Genomic DNA, 14,324 nt, shown 5'->3' on the forward strand with positions numbered 1-14,324 from the left:
TATGTCCGTGCGACCATATCTCAATCGGGTACTTTTTCGGTCCGATTGAGATGACTTCCTTGTGACAGCCTGCTATTTTCAGGCATGTTAGAGGCTGTCACAGATAGAAGGATCTGTATTGGTGGCTGCTGCTCCTCACGCCATTAACAGAGGCATGCAGCTTCGCGCTGATGCGGCTGCAGCTGCCGGCGCCGTCGCGCGCGCATCACGCCTAATCACGGTGTCAACTAAACATTCTGCCTCCGCCCTGTCTGTCACGATGGAAACGGTGGTCTCCTACTCGACGCCACGTAACAAACGTAGTCCGTGACATGCCACGCCCACCTCCGCCCACGTAACAACCTCTCGATCGGGCGATCAATAGGTCGGTTTTGGTTTGACTGCGTGCCTATCTGTATACGTACATGAATCAAGAGAGCGGTGCGCACGCGCGCCTCGATTCCTCCGCCTGCCCTTACAGCAAGTTTAATAGTATAGCCAACTACTAGCTCCAAATCATCTATAGCTAATCTAATAGTCCATTCATACAATAGTTAACTATAAAAATATACTACACCATTAATACCCGGTCCCACATTTCATACACACATAACGTCTTGGAGTCCGTGTTGTAGCTGGCTACAAATCTGTAGCCCGCTGTTGGTATTTCTTACGACCACAGATAAATCCGCAAGCGCACAGAATATCGCTGTAGCACTTCACCTTCGGGTGACCCCAAAAGGATATCGAACTCAGGGAACGTGTGTAATCTACCTACCCGGTCCCACATTTCATACACACATAACGTCTTGGAGTCCATGTTGTAGCTGACTACAAATCTGTAGCCCGCTGTTGGTATTTCTTATGACCACAGATAAATCCGCAAGCGCACGGAATACCGCTGTAGCACTTCACCTTCGGGTGACCCCAAAAGGATATCGAACTCAGGGAACGTGTGTAATCTACCTAAGGCTAAGACTATCCAAGGACAACAACTAATGATATGTAGGCTAGGCTAGAGAGGACTTTCTATGAGTTTTAATTATCTAAGCTAAGTAAAGGTAATTTCCTATCTATTGCTTCGGGCACCGACCCCTGCTGTTCTGTCAGCGTAGTTCCGGCTATAGCTCTACGATGTATCCGAACGTGGAGGATTACTAGGACGAGATTCAGCGCTGTCACCACCTGCCATCTACCTCTGACAAATCCGTGGGATACATAACAAACAAAGGTAACCTCTAACCTAGACACCACGTCTAAGTTATTAATTACTACTCTAACACTCGTACAGGAACTTCCTTCTTTATCTAGAGTCCTAGTACTAGAGCACTTAGTATGAATACTAAATAATGAACCCGCAAAAATGGAAATATATTTTACTTAAACAAAGTAATTAAATAACGTAAGAAAGGAACACGAATGCTTACTTTATAGAAGAAGTTCTCCAAACCCGGAGCAGAGTGTACCGACAGCTCCGGTACTCCTCCAGAATTCCTCCTATGAAGCTACACTCGTCGAGGTAGTAGTCGGATGAGCACCAAACTTCCGGGCACTCCTCCAGAGCTTCCCCTCACTCTCTACATTATTCTAATGTACAAAAGATACAATAGAGCCTCTTGTAATTCAGCTCAAAGTTATGTGTCTTGGAAATGAGAAGGTGACCTCCTTATATAGGCTCCAAATGACGGTTAGGGGTATGGGAAATGACCAAAACACCCTACAACCGCCTTAGGGGAGAAATTCGAGCCGTCCAGGTGAAAGCAGATGGCGGGAAGCGCCAGGATTGGTTCGTCCGAACTGGTGGGTTCGGCCGAACCCAAAAACTCTCCTCCCGACCTCTCCTTCGGCCGGGAGGTTGCTTATTGGGTCTCCAACAACCTGGGCTATGTTTTGGCCCAATTCTAAATTGTTTTTATTGACTAATTGGGCCTCTAATCCGTGTCAATGCGTCCTGAATGTGCGGAGGTACATTTTGTCACATGACGGATGTGTTTTCTCCTCAAATTACCTGCATACACATATTTCACCAACACTAGTGGAAATGATCAGTAATACTACCTACCACTAAGTTGGATACCATGTTTTATTTCATTATATGCAGGTATTGACGGTCAGATATTATGATTTAAGGACCGTCAACAACACCCCCACACTTAACCTTTACTCGTCCCGAGTGAAGGCTATGTATTCTACAATAGAGTTATGACTTCCTTACTAATAATTACGCAAACAAATTATTCAAAGCCATACATGTACTTGTGGGTCTTTGTAGTGTCTACCATGCGATCCTGGGCAATTGAGAAATGGAACAATCTTGACTCAAGTCACCCTAACTTTTCATGAAGAACAACTTGGGGGGTTTTCAAGTAACACAAAATTATAACTTTGCTTTGCTCCTCCATTGATTCTCTCGATCACTCAAAGTGTATGATTCCTCACAAAGGCATATGATTGTGCCTTTTCTTTTCCTGCCATTTAATAAGGCTTATGTGGAGCTCAGGGTATGGAAAAGAGTAGAGCATTACTTGCATCATATATATTGCAAAGTCAAATAATGGATCCATGGAAATACAAGACATACTTTCTGGTCAAGAATATGCATGTGTATGTGTATGGTGAATTTGTGGGTGGAAAAAGGAAAATAAAAATAACTCCTTTTGTATACCTCCTCCATTTATTCTCTTTTGAATTTTGGGAGAGTGCATGGCTATCTCCTTTTTTTCCTTTTTTTTCTTATTTTTCCATCATCATGCTCCATACTTGTATGAACACTGTTTTTTCTTTCTTTTTGCATAGCCATGCCTCTCTTTCTTTTTTTTTATTGAAAGATCTTTGGAAGAAGAGGCATAAATGATATGGAGTATTTATTTTGTGGGAGATGAATGGAATGAATGGTAAATGAGGAATGCTAACTTCTAGTGTAGAAGTCAAGCATAGGTGGGTGTATGTGGAATGTGTGTGATCTTGACCATGAAAGTATGAAAAGCATTTCACTAGGGTCACAAAACTTGACAACGCTCAATGTAAAGACAAGCAGCGTATGTAGCAAACTAATCATGAATGATCAACCTATGGCTCTAGTGGGAATAAAAATATCAATGAGGAGTTTAGCATCGTTATATTTTTTTCTTTTATAAAATTCCCAAGTGTATAACATGAAGAGCAGGATTTCTACCATCAGACTATATCTCATTCATCAATTACCTAGATAGCATAGGGTCCCTATTGGATATATCATCACAAGCAACAAGTAATGAGCAAAGAATAATAGGCATGCATGTTATTTTCAAGTGGACCATGAACTCTAATTGTACCATCCCTAGCTTGAATTTAATTATCTTCGATATTTTAGAATTGGTTATCAAATTGAACTCAATATAGAATGGATGTCCAAAGGAAAAATTGTGCAAACCTACGCTCTGTATAAAACAGAGGACGATTCATGGTAGAGGTGGTTCAGCCGAACTAGAGATTTGTCTGACCCCTTATTGGGTCTGACTGCATCAATTTTCCTTGTGTGGTTTGTCATGGCTCATCCCTTCTAGGGTGATCTTGCTTTGGTTATGGCGTTGATGTGCAAGATCACCCCCACACTTGTCTTTGTACATGGGCTCTTTATTGGACACAAAAAGAAAAAGAAAGACAAGAGTGAAGCAAAAATGACTCACTTGGTTGGAAGACCAAGGAGCCAACTTTATTTTATTTTTTTTAATTTTATTTTTTTTCTTTTTTTATTTTATGGCAACAATGGATACGGTGGGTATCCTGGCAGGATGGAGACATGAGATGAGGATGCACATGGTGGATGTGATTCTTACCAGATAGGTTTTACCAAGATTTGAACCGAATGCAAGAATACAACAAGTTTTGCATTTGTTCTACTTGGTACCCTGTGCATATCTTTTCTCATGGATAAGGAGAGTGATATAAGTGTTTGAAGTTATTGTACACTGCTCCTTGATTGCCTTTTTATTTCTTGCAAAAGGTTAGTGGACAACAAATACTCGAGGGACTATAAAGATTTAAAAAGATTTTATCATAGCCTCAAGATTAATTGTTCACATCCACGCTAAAATGAAAATGGATTCAAAACTTAAGAAGCGTGGATCCCACAAGTTTGCCAACATTTTATTTTATTTTTCGAGAGAAAGTCCTTTTATTCTGAAAACATTTTTTTTCAAATTTTTATTATTCGCCAAGTTTTCGTTTAAGCACAACTCATACAGGGCTGAGGTAAATTTGCATGAACATGCTAAAGGAGCAATTAATAATATACGCACCGTGCACCTTGATAGGTGATATGTTTCTCCTTTACATGTTACCAATTGATTTGTTTCTGGCCCTGACCTATCTCCATTGTGTATTGAACTTGAGGACTCACCCGTCAGTTTGAAAACTTTTCTGCAAGGGTTAGTCCACAGAAGATATATATCCAATGTCCATAAACATATTAACTCTGAGAGTTCATTAATCAAACTGGACTCCATGTCTAGTTTGATTAAAGTAGACTAGTTTAACCTAAGCACCATGCTTAATATAAAAAGCCTATGGATGTCTCGCAAAAACACCCAAACCAGAGCATATGCAAATAGACATAAGAAATATAACCATGTATACTCAAGTCTCATTCAAATAGAGATAAGTATGAATAAAAGATGTGAATTTTTTTGCCTTTCGTATACCTGAGTGCACTTACCGCAAGCATGATGTGTATGTTAAAATCTCTGGTGGTATGGTCACATATGATTGTCGATTTCTCCTCCATCTCAATGCAGATTGTACCGGAGGAAGGCGCTTTGACCATGCCAACTCAGGCAAGCAGTTTGGTCATGCACACCCTTCGGGTGCAAGAACCTTGTGCCTTGAAGGCGTGATCCGTTGGCACAGAGACGTAGGATGCATCTATTTCTGGGCAAATATGCAAGTGCCAACTGGAGTGGAGCAGCAAACACCTAGAAAAGAAGAGGGCAACTCCTCTTGCTTGTATGCGCATAGGTGTTACGGGAGCGAGAAGTTGTGCACAGCTAGGAGTGGATAAAGGCTAAGCCAAGGCGGCACATGAGCTCGAGAGAGGGACTAGTTGTAGCCAGGCAGCATGATTGCTACTAGTGAGGTGTATAGCCATATTTCAAAGATACGCACATAATGTGGTCTTTGATCCAAATGTAGCTCGTCAGCTCTCTTGCTCTTTTCTTCTTCTCCCATTTTTTTCTTCTTTTCTTGTCTCTCTTTTCTCCTCTTTTTTTATCTTCTTTTTTTTCTTTTCTATTAGCAAGTTAGGACTACCACCAACTTTAAACCAAGATGGCCTTGGTTGATGGAACTCGTCATGAAAAGCTCGTCGACCTTCCCCCACACTTGGACTTTTGGGTCGCAAGACAACAAAACCAAGTGTGTGATGTCGGATTCTCCTATAGAGTGTGTTCCAATACCAAGGATCACCAAAGTGTACAATTGATGTAGCTAGTGTTCTTAGGCATCGCATGACCCTCGTTTCTTAATATCAACATGCAATGGTTAGCGACCAAGAATACCCGAAGGTGCATATTATCCTAAAAACTGGTTATTGCTTTTATCAGGAAGAAAACTTACCATGATAATCCGGGGTATCTCTCGGCAGTGCTTTGTTTATGGTCAAAAGCTTGACCATCGGGACATCGCTCTGCAAGATTAGTGCCACAAGCAAGTACGAGGTTTGCAGTATTTATGATAAATATAAGCATCCACAGCCACACTTCTAAACATGTTAGAAATGAGGACTGTAAGGTGGTTGTGGTCCTCACACAGAGAAGCGGTACTAATCGAACAGGACTCTGGGGATTCTTTAAGCGAGCATGAATCCAGGGAAATTTTGAAAGAAAAACTTTCATGCTCATAAGTGGAATGTTTTCTCACGTCCTCCAGAGTCGATGTCTCAAGCTTGTCTATGGCCTCCTTCTCAAGAGATACATCGTGCAAGAACCTGGTTGTTTCTTGATGATAAACAATAACAACGTTTTGAGGGACAGAGGGATAAGGCTTAGGCTTGATCGAGGGTGATGAGGGTCGTTCCGTTTCATGAAGATGGTCAATAGGTTCAGAAGAAACGAACGAAGATACATACATCACCTCCTCGAACGGCTCATGCTTGGGATGAGCCTTTGTATTGCTGGAATAATTCAGGGTGTTTCCATAATCTTCATAAAGATCATCCCTGAATTGGAATGGAATTTCCGGAGGATGAATTTCTTCTTCTTCCCGCTCCAGCAACTAGAACGAGGATTCGGCAGTTGAGTCGGGTTCCGACTCCATGTGCAGAGGATCCTCATGGATAATCTCGACCTCCGGGATGGCTTCGCTTCGGCCGAAAGAATCATTCTCTAAGATTAGATCTAAGAGTTCTCTTCCTTCGGCGGTTGTCTTGTGTGCGAAGGATCCTCCGGCGGAGATATCAAGATTTACGGTAGACTCCTTGTCTAACCCGTACCAAAAATGTTGTAACAACACATGGTCAGGTAAAGACAAGTCTGGACCAGACTAAGTTAACAGTAAGAACCTAGCCCAAGCTGCACCGAGAGATTCCTTCTCGTTCTGTCGGAAAGAAAGGATGTCTAATCGAAGATTAATTACACGGGTTAATGGAAAGAAAGCAAGGCAGAATTTGCACTTAAGCTCCTCCCATTCACCTTGGAATTTCTTGATAGACAGAGTGTACCATTGCTTCGCTTCATCTCTAAGAGAAAAAGGAAACAACTTCCACCTTAGAGTTTCATTTGTCATGCCTACGATGGATAAACATGAACACACTAGCTCAAAGTCCCGAAGATGGAGATATGGATTTTCACCAATACCCCCAGAGAAGGTTTGCTCTCGAATCACGGCTATAAAGCCAGGACCGATTTCGTAGCCATCGGATAGGATTGGTTTTGCAGAACAGGACGGCTCACAAAGATCAGCCCGAGGAGCAAAAAGGTGTCGAATTGTGGGTTGCTCCATCAAGGAAAAGAATAAAAGAAGAAGAAATAAAAATAAGATACGAGGATGACCTAGACTCGGATAAATTAGCAACCGTTCCCTGGCAACGGCGCCAGAAATGCTTGTTGGTATTTCTTACAACCACAGATAAATCCGCAAGCGCACAGAATACCGCTATAGCACTTCACCTTCGGGTGACCCTAAAAGGATATCGAACTCAGGGAACGTGTGTAATCTACCTAAGGCTAAGACTATCCAAGGACAACAACTGATGATAGGCAGGCTAGGCTAGAGAGGACTTTCTATGAGTTTTAATTATCTAAACTAAGTAAAGGTAATTTCCTATCTATTGCTTCGGGCACCGACCCTTGCTGGTCTGCCAGCGTGGTTCCGGCTATAGCTCTATGATGTATCCGAACGTGGAGGATTACTAGGACGGGATTCAGGGTTGTCACCACTTGCCGCCTACCTCTGACAAATCCGTGGGATACACAACAAAGAAATGTAACATCTAACCTAGACACTACGTCTAAGTTATTAATTACTACTCTAATACTCGTACAGGAACTTCCTTCTTTATCCAGAGTCCTAGTACTAGAGCACTTAGTATGAATACTAAACAATGAACCCGCAAAGATGAAAATATATCTTACTTAAACAAAGTAATTAAATAACATAAGAAAGGAACACGAATGCTTACTTTATAGAAGAAGTTCTCCGAACCCGGAGCAGAGTGTACCGATAGCTCCGGTATTCCTCCAGAATTCCTCCTAGGAAGCTACACTCGTCGAGGTAGAAGTCGGATGAGCGCCAAACTTTCGGGCACTCCTCCAAAGCTTTCCCTCACTCTCTACCTTATTCTAATGTACAAAAGATACAATAGAGCCTCTTGTAATTCAGCTCAAAGTTGTGTGTCTTGGAAATGAGAAGGTGACCTCCTTATATAGGCTCCAAATGACAGTTAGGGGTATAGAAAATGACCAAAACACCCTGCAACCGCCTTAGGGGAGAAATCCGAGCCGTCCAGGTGAAAGCAGATGGCGGGAAGCACCAGGATTGGTTCGGCTGAACTGGTGGGTTCGGCCGAACCCAAAAACTCTCCTCCTGGCCTCTCCTTCGGCCGGGAGGTTGCTTATTGCGTCCCCAACAACCTGGGCTATGTTTTGGCCCAATTCTAAATGGTTTTTATTGACTTATTGGGCCTCTAATCCGTGTAAACGCGTCCTGAATGCACGGAGGTGCATTCTGTCACATGACGGATGTGTTTTCTCCTCAAATTACCTGCATACACATATTTCACCAACACTAGTGGAAATGATTAGTAATACTACCTACCACTAAGTTGGATACCATGTTTTATTTCATTATATGCAGGTATTGACAGTCAGATATTATGATTTAAGGACCGTCAACACCCGCTTTTTTCTCTCTCTTCTCTTTTCTTCTCGATGTGGTTATAGTTGGCTTATAGCCTGCTATTGTACCTGCTCTTAGAGCAAGATCAATAGTAACGCTCATAGTCGGCTGCAATTTTCCGCACATCATCAAAAGTTGGTTTAGTAGCTTACCAGCACAATAAGCAGGCTCTAACCCGTCTGTCCATCCTTTCATTGCAATAATATTTTATTCTTCATTCATCTTATTCTCTATCTGGAGATTGTCTCACCGCTGCTGATCTATGGCACCGATGGGGCCCACTTTTCTCAAAACACGCATGCAGCTGGGCGACAGTTTAGTCGCCAACTCACCGTCTCTCTCCTGCCTTTTTTCTGCCAAATCATCGATCCGGTCTACGTGGTCTGCATGTCGCCGGCATACCATCTACTATTGTACCTGCTCTTATCCTTTCCCTTTTTCCTCTCGTCTTCTCTCCGCCCGCCCGCCCGCATTATCTCTTCTCTCCTCCACTGCACATTCCTCTCAGCCGACGACACCCTCCCTTCGTCGCTCCCCGTCCTCCTCCCCCACCGGCGACGCTGCTTCCCCCCTCAGCTAGGGCGTCCTCTCCATGGCCGGCGGTGCCCTGCCCTTGGCATCCCGGCAGCGCCGCTGCTCCCGCTCCCCCTCCCGCACAACCACAGCGGCTCATGGCGCCCTCACTCGACGACTTTCAGTGCCCTCCCCTAGCCAGCGGAGCTCCTCCTCCGGCGGGCGGCGTCCTCTCCTCGATAGTCTCCTCCATCCCCTCTTCTGGTGTTGGGCACAGGAGCAGGCGGCGGTTGGAGCGGGCGCTGCGGCTGATGCATCGGCGACGAGCACGGTCGTGGGTAGCGGTTGTGGGCACGCTGGGGCTCCTCCATCCCCTCCCTATGATTTTATTTTTGTGATGAATGTTTTAAGAGACTTATTTTTGTGATTTGTTGATATTTATTCATGCTTTTTTTTATCTTGAGGATTTGTATGTGTTGTTCATATGTTGAAATAAGGATATGGGGATTATTTTTTGTTGTTCATATATTCATCTTCAATTTGGGGATCTTGGGTATTGTATTGGGGGATTCGCGGCATTGAAGTACTCGATGAAAAAAGTTGGTTCGATTTGAGCCGGTCGAGGGTTTTTTTTTTTGCGCGATTTTTTTGTTTGTGCGGTTCTTTTATTCTTCTCGTTCATTTTATTTTCCTCTGGTTATATGTCCGATAATTAGATTTTATATCGATATTTGAATTTGTGCGATATCCGCGTGGCGCAGGTGGGAACAGAGGTCATCGGTGGATCGGACGAACGGTACAGACGAAAAAATAATGTGACGAAAGGAAAAATACAAATCTTTTAATTAGTTAAGATTAAGATTTGTTGGAGCAGCGATTTCGTACTCTTATTTGAAATTTTAATTGGATTAAAGCATCAGATTGTGAAGTTGTAAGAGGCAGGGGTATTTTGGTCTATACGAAAATATGGTAGCCACAAAGTGCCATAGATCTGATTTTGGATGTTTGGCAGTGGCATGATTCCAATTACGTGATTAGTAATGATATTTTTCGAAACTAGCGGATTGAAAGTCGTGGATCCAATTAACCCTTAAATCTAACATTACATATACTTTCATACTATATAACCATACTTTCATACTATATAACCCTTAAAGATATTACTCCCTTTGTAGATATATGTAATGTTGCTATACTTTGAGACAGAGGGAGTACTATTTTTCTATAAATTTGATCAAAATAAAAAACGTTCTTATTAAAATAAGTCATAATGACTTGTAATATTGAACGGAGTATATTTGGTCCCTTGCGTAATAATATGCATTTGTTCTGTTCATGAAATATCCTACTCCTCATGAAACTTGAATAATTATGGAAAATTATAAACCACATTATACTTACAAAATTGCCACTTTACAGTTTACACAAATTTATTTTATTTTCTCCTGATATATTAGGAAGAAGAGGAGGTGGCGGAGGTGCAACGCTTGAACCACACCGGCGGCGGCCAGATCTTGCCTATCTGCACCTCCTCCTCATCCTCACCATCATCATCACCGCCGCCACCATTGTCATCGGCATCGGCATTGCCATCATAGTTATCGTCGTCGTCGTCGTGATCGTGACCGTAACTGGGCGTGCGCCGCCGCCGCTGGAGCAACGGCAGCTTGTGCGCCCTGTGCTTCTCGAGGCTGTACACGCCGGCGACGATCTCCCTGTCGTCCTCCCTGTAACGCCAGTGATCATCGTCCTTGCTCTTGTCGAACGGACGACCCCGCGCCACGTCGTCGTCGGTGAAGTAGATGCATCCGCCGGCGAGGTCCCCGCCGCTCGTCGCTGCCACGCACATCGACGCGTTCGCCCCGACGAACAGCGCCGCCGCCGCCGCGTCCCCGACCTCCTCCTCCTTCTTCCTCCACCTCCCGCTCTCCTCGTCGTCGAGCACCAGCAGCTTGAACAGCACACGCTTGTCCGTGACCGTGTGCGTTCTCCGCAAATATCCATCCCTGCCTCTGGTCTGGTATTTTATGTCCTTGAAGAACTTGACCACCACCATCAGCTTGCCGTCCGGCGCCGCCGCGATGTACTTGCGGTTCTTGAGGTCGTCGGGCTTGAGCGGCGCCGTCGCGACGGTTCTGCTGGTGAACCCGCCGCCGCCGCGGTCCCACTCCTCGACGACGCCCGTGTAGGTGACGGAGTAGAATCGGCCGCGATGGTGGATGGCGTCCTCGACGCCGTCGCGCGACGGCGCCACGCGCCACGCCGGGTCGTCGGACGTCGCGAACATCGGCGCGCCGAGGTCCGGGGAGAGGACCAGCATGGCGGCGTAGCTGCTGCCGGGGCACGCGGCGGCGGCGGAGAGCACCACCTTGCGGTACACGTACTGGCGCACCTGGCCGGCGGTCACCGTGTACAGCGACGTGCCGATCAGCTGCTCCGGCGGCGGCGGCGGCGGGCCGCCGCCGTGCCTGACCCGCATGAACGGCCCCGCCGTGAGGTTGACGTGGGAGCCGCGGCCGGCCCAGCTCGTCGTGTAGAAGAACGGGCACGTGGTGATCGCCGGCAACGCGCGGTGAGCTCCGGTGACCGGGTTGACCATGCGAAGCCGCGACCTCTTGTCGGCGGTGACGAGCCAACCGTCACCGGAGCCGCCGAGGAAGAAGCAGCCCCTCATCGCGGCCTCCCCGGCCCGTGCGGCGGCGGCGCGGCGGTCGGAGATGGAGTAGAGCTTGGTGGGCGGCGCCGGCGCGGTCGTCGTCGTCTCGCCGCCGGGGATGGCCAGCCATGGCTCCTCCAGGTTCATCGAGTGGCCCGCGGCGCCGAAGACGGCGGCGACGGTGAGGCGGTCGAGGTGGGTGAGGCGGGCGTGGATGTCGGCGACGATATCCGGCGGGAGGTTGGAGTAGTCGACGGCGGCGTCGTCGTCCGCCGTCGCCGGCGTCGTGGTTGCATCTGATCTCGTCGGATTCGGCGCGTCCATGGAACAAATTATCGTAGGGTTTCTCGATCGTTACGTCGTCTTAATTAATTTCTCGTATATAGAATCCGGAAGTGTACATATATATAGAGTCCTTGATTGATGTGACACGTTTCAGATTACCGGATTTTGTAAGACTAAGGCCGTGTTTAGATAAAAATAATTCTTCAAACTTCCAACTTTTTCATCACATCAAAACTTTCCTACACACATAAACTTTCATCTTTTCCGTCACATCGTTTTAATTTCAACTAAACTTTTAATTTTGGTGTGAACTAAACACAGTAAACCTAGTTGCACCAGTTAGCATGCGGTCTAAATATTAAAGAATTATTTTTTAGAAAAAACTATTAATTTAATCTAGCAGCATATATTTATAAACAAGCATGATTTGATATGATATACTCTTACGGAAAACATAATATTTTTTATATTTGACACCGCATAATGCAAATGGAATTTGCTATTTATTTTTTTTTTCAAGTGTACACTACTAAAAAATCCATATTAGTGGTTGGGAAGGCTTATGAGTGGCGGTTCTCCAACCGGCCGATGCAGCAGCTGCAGTGACACGGTGCTGGTACATATATAGATTTTTGCAGTTGCAGTGACACAGGGATCACAATATATGTTGTCAATTATTTTTTCAAAATGCCATTTAACTAATTGTGTTTAAAATAAATTCATGTGGGTGAGTGTGAGTGTGTAATTCTAAAAAAAAATATGATTTGATTGTTTGTTCTATACAGAACTGATATAGGTGGTTGTGAGTCAAAATGTGGGTTTCTGTCAGATCAGGTGGGCCTCCTTCATGTTGCCTCCTAATCCCCTTCCTTCTATGGTGCAATTGTGCTAGTCAAGTAAGTTTATTACGGTCTTCTCTAATAAAGTACTAAGTTTTTTAATTCTTCAATCAAGTTATTACATCTAGGGGAAAATTCTTCAATCAAGTTATTATATCTAGGAGAAAACTATTTCACGCACATGCATTGGCGGCACACGGTCGGCTCACATAAGCCTACATGCTCCTCCACTCCCTTTCCTCTTTTCATCAACCTCCTCTTCTCTTCCTCCACGCGATACCCTTCTCTTTTCTCCCCTCTCCCCTCTCTATTGTGGTGGAAACTATCAGTTCATCCTTGCAATTGGTGATTTTGTTTTTCAATTTTCACATCAAGGCGTGGTGTGCTCATTGATCATCAAACCTCAATTGTTCTACAATGTGAGTTTTTCTGCTCGATTGAGGTTCTAAGCCCCTAATTTTTTGTTGTGATATTTTAATCATTTTCTTGCTGATTGTTTCCGTTGTGATTTTGATTTTTATTGAGCACTAGCAATGAGAAGCATTGCAAGTACGTCGGCACACAAGCCAGCAGCTCCATAGAGATCCTCCTCTTCCGTCCCCGATGAGATAGCGGCAAGCTTGGGACACCGACTTCTCCTTTCTCCTCCACAGTTTCTCCTTGCTGATGGGCCCCGGAAAATTTCCATGGGTTTTTGAGTAGAAAATTTTGAAATTCATGTTGGAATTTGTCCATTAATACAAAGTTTTCAAGTATTGTATCTGAAAGTTTTGTGAGTTTTAGTTGAATGTTTTTTGAGTTTTTATTTGAAAATTTTAGTCCATAAGTAGAAAGTCTCAGACGTTGAATATGAAAGTTTTGAGAATTTTAGTTGAAAGCTACGTACTTTGGATGATCAGCAATTTTGGCATTTTGCCATTCTAGTTGAATGTTTTAGCTAAAAGTATCAAAAGTTGATCGACCCGATAGTTTTTTTATTTTTTGAAAGTTTAAAATTTTGAACCGAAAGATTTAGTTTTTTTTATTTCTAGTTGAAAGCTTAAAATTTTGAACCGAAAGTTTTGCAATCTGATCTGAAAGTTTAAGCCAGGGTAGAAACCACTTCTCTAAAAAAGAGCCCATGACACGAGAACAGGTGAGCTTATCAACACGAACACACACATTAGCACGTCCCTTAGATCTATTAGAGAGTCTGACGAAGCTTGTTTTTAGATCCTCAATGAAGATTTAGGCTGCGTTCGTTCTAGATACATTGAGTTAGAAAGTACATCGTTTTCCGCGTGCACGCTTCCCAAACTACAAAACGATGCGTTTTTTGCAAAAATTTTCTATAGGAAAGTTGTTTTAAAAAATCATATTAATCCATTTTTGAAATTTAAAATAGTTTATATTCAATTAATCATGCGCTAATGGTTTACCTCGTTTTACGTATCTTCCCAATCTTCTTAATCTCCTATCCCTCAAACACACCCTTAGAAGAGTTTGTCTACTGGGGTTGTGGATTTATAATTTGAGGATTGACACTGGCTGACACTAGCTCATTTAGTATAAAAGACGAAATATTGTGCTAAAATGCTATCGCCACATTTTGTGGCAGTCAAGGCAGACTATGGTGTGGAAGACGGGAAGACATGCGCTTCCCTCCTGTTTTTTTTTTGTTTTTTTTTCTTTGCTGGTTAAAG

This window comes from Oryza sativa, chromosome 4 (genome assembly GCF_034140825.1).
Source record: "Oryza sativa Japonica Group chromosome 4, ASM3414082v1".
NCBI classification, from domain to species: Eukaryota; Viridiplantae; Streptophyta; class Magnoliopsida; order Poales; family Poaceae; genus Oryza; species Oryza sativa.